The following is a 3940-nucleotide window of genomic DNA, read 5'->3' as shown; positions in this document are numbered from 1 at the left end:
GGACCGGGCGATGGGGATTGCATCAGCAGATCCCTTTACGTGCGAGGTTGGCGACGCAACCTTTCGTCAGTACATGCCTGAGAATCACATGGGCCAAGGTATACAACAAATACTAGTGCTACGTGTTTGTCTTGCAGTGTATGTATCAGCGTCTGAGACTGGTCTTTTATACGTAGTCATCGTGCGGGCGCCGGAGCACGTGTTAAGTGCGTTGGAGATGGCCCTTGCACCAAAGGCAAGAGCTCTGGCCAGCTGGGCTCATGGACCTTCTGATGGCGATCTGGTCCCTCCAAATTTTGCGGATGCTCAGACAAAACGTCTATTAGAGGACACACTTTCATTCTGGAAGGTCATAAACGAAGATATAAAAGAGAGAGGGCCGATGCCTCCTATCAAAGTTTTCAAGCACGGAATACAAAGTCTGTATTCCAAGACTAAGGGGGGTGTCGATGGAACGGCCCAAGCGCGCGCCATTATGCGCTCCTCGACATCATCTCTCCGCTGGGAACAGAAGCTGGTTATTCAAACGCTTAAAACCCTAGCCGTGAATGCATTTACGTCATACCGACTGCAGTGCAAGGCTCATCTTCTGGAGTCGCGAGACGTTTTTGGTCGCATGAAGAGATTTAGAGACTCCCTCAACTCTGTCCAGTCTCTTGCTGACTTTATCTACGATGTATCAGGCGAGCTTCTTCAACGTGGTGATAGATTGCAGGTCGCGTCAGCAGTTCCAGACGTGATGAACTCACCTAAAGGGAGCATTACCAAAGCTAATGTGTCACGGCTGAGCTCACTAGCTAAGTCAAGAAAGAGGCGGCGGTTGATTTTCTTTAATGGGCAAGACGATATCAAGCTTAGGATGGGTTCTATGCACAAACAGAAACAGGTTCGCGAACATTTATATTGTTCACTTTGTGGCATTAACAACACATCTCATGCTTCAGATTTGACCGAAGCGGCAAGCTCTCAGGCAACAACCTCTTTTCGTGGACACCGATCTTCATTTAAGTGTAACCTTTGCCACGTACACCTATGTGTTCGCATCTACTCTGGATTACGGAAAAGCTGCTGGGAACTTTGGCATTCTAAAGCTAGTTTAGAAGCATGCGAAACGCCCGCCCCTAAAGCCCCTAAAACTCATCCAGGTTTCACTCGGGGCGCCCCTGACAGTCAAACCGATGAGGAACCTATTGTGACACCAGTGGTGAGGCCTCGAAAGCGAGCGCGAAGAGCTTCGATTCTGTGACAACCCTGAATCTTAGGCTTGTCTTGTCGATGATCGAATCCGATAACCGGTTTATTGTAGAGGGGCGGAAGCGCCGCCCCTTAAGTCTAGATTAGACAACCGCCTCGCGGTCGGCTGTAAATGACAGCCTGTCTATACTACAATCAATCTTCACCGATTACAGAGAAACGCATATGCGTCAACACCGAGACGGAAACCCCAGGAGCGGTTACAGATTCGAAACGCATGAGCTTTGTTATTGCCGTTGTTCTATTCCCATCGTGGTCTGCACAAGTCTTACACTTTGTCTGAGGTCGCAAGTCTTAAACCTATGTCTATTAAGGACTTATGTAAACCTCCCTGATAAATGAAATGTTCTAGCACTTTAAACAGTGCTGGCTGACTGTACTACATGTAGTACACTACCCCACCTTGTGTCCGTCGCAGATTACGTGACGTGTTTGTGGTTTAAGACCTGTTTCATAGGTCGTTGGCAATGCATTGCCAAGAGCCTCAGGGTCGAACGCGGACCAAGCGCAGCACTATAAAGCAGCCATACAGTGCACTTCTTTGCGCAAAAACCACCTTGCTATGGATCAGTATACTGATCCATAGCCGAAAAGGGGGTATTTTCGGCTCCCGGAACAGTCCCTTTCGGGCTGCCTATAGCCCTGGACCATCTGCTCTGTTTTTCTCAAACTCTTTTGCAGATGTTTATACTGCTCGCGAACTACAACACAGTTCAAGGGTATTTCGTGCAAGGAATTATTGACGAACTAGTGCGCATTTTAAATTTATGGATCAGTATACTGATCCTTAAATTGAATGCTAGGGATATAGAGGCGACACTGTACCTCAATCGGAAAGTCCGTCGGAAGTGAGGTGAAGAAAGGGGTACGCAAGACAAAATAAAAGGGGTACGTAGGAAAAATTCTCTAATATTTATATCTGCATCGACCAATTAGAAAGCTCCGTTCGATTGCAACCGATGTGATATGCTGTGTGGGGACGGGCTCTGAGGCTAGCGTGCGTGTCATTACATGTACGTGTACATGTGTTTACGTGTACACCTGCACCCATAGGGACGGCGGAGGGTACTGCCCCTTATTAAGGGCAGAAGGGGGATAGAAAGATAAAGGGAGGGAGGGGGTAAGGGAAAACTTGACAACTTCAGGGTGCGTTTACGTATGAGGAAAATTTTCGTGAGTTTATAAATTTCCTTGTAACTCTTCAGCAACCAATTGCTGAAGAGTTCCTCATATTTATTTCTGACAAGCGCAAGCGCCTCTGTTGAGACCACTGCGGTTTATGGTTAAACCTTTGCCAGAAAGTACGAACATGTCTATACGAGAGAGGGTGCTGTCCTGATGGTCCGTACAGTACAAGTGTTCTCAAAACAAGAGAGACCCTTGCGCGAAGGGATTTGTCAAGAGGAGGACGCAACACAACCTGATAGAGCGCTGCTTTCTGCGAGACAAAACAGCAATAACGATAAGTGATTCGTGCAGGACATTGTGTTTGTATGTGCCCGCGAAGCGAAGCATATTGAAGCTTCAGTATGGCATTGCGGTATTGTACCCCTATTTGCAAAGCGGCCTCCGTCTGTACATAGTCGTGTGGCACGTATCGAGAGCGTGATTTGTTTCTGAGAATATGTGAGGAAGCGACGGGTAAGCGAAGGGCACAGCATGTCGTCAATCACACGACTCCTATTCTTTTTTGTATGTTCGGGAGGGCCATAAGGAGTCAGCAGCGTGTCTGGTACATACTCTGCATCTGTCTTTTTAATGATGTCATTAGCTTGTCAACAAGCTCTTGACTACTGTAGTTCGCGTTTCAGCAGTGACAAAATGTGAAAAATGTGGCAGCAACGAAAACGCAACAGTAATTCGGAAGCGTCGTTGAGGATAGCTCGTATTTCATTGCGACAGTCCTATTTCTATAAATCGGCAAGCTGGATAAAAATAATCTGGCTCGGCAGTAGCGCATGCTGAAAGATAGGATGTACTGTATGAATGGTAGCCTTGGCGTTGTCCACAGGTGCACGCGCCAGACAGAGCTGTTCTTGGCGTGATATGTGAGGTGCTACGTGTAGTGGTATCATAAGTGCCCCCATTTATTGACTATAAATACGGTCATCTGAGAGCCGCCGGGGGACGGCGACTCCCCCGACGGCCTCACGGTTCACTACACTACGGACTTCGTTACACAAGGGAAGCCTGTGCCAGTGCTAAATAAAACTAACGAAGGCAATACAGCCATGTACGAGGCGGTGTTGTTGTAAATCCATGCGGTGCGATAGCAATTCACTCAGTTGGCCTGTAAGAAGCACCGGAGGCATGATTTTGAACCGCTGGGCGGACCGCGGGGCGTGAGCCGGCCCAGGCTCCAAAGGAGGACAACACCACGGCTTCTTCCCGTGCAGAATTGCTGAAAAGCGAAAACTTTTGGAGAGATATTTCGAGTGAGGCCGTACGAGCGCCTGCGATTGGATGTGCAAAACGGCAGAGCGGCACTATAGAATGATCGGGTGGTCCTACCGGGAGCAGCGGGATGCTCACAAGGAGACACCGAAATGAGGGATAGCAATGCGGTGGCGGAACTGGGATTAAATTGGAAGCGGGCGGGCCGGCTGGGGTGGTATGCTTTGCATGCATTGCAGCTAGGACTTAATGTGGTTGCAGATAACGGGGCGGGGTCATGCGGTGTGAAGTG

Source organism: Chondrus crispus, genomic scaffold (genome assembly GCF_000350225.1).
Source record: "Chondrus crispus Stackhouse genomic scaffold, scaffold_178, whole genome shotgun sequence".
Lineage (NCBI taxonomy): Eukaryota > Rhodophyta > Florideophyceae > Gigartinales > Gigartinaceae > Chondrus > Chondrus crispus.
This window is presented reverse-complemented; position numbering follows the sequence as displayed.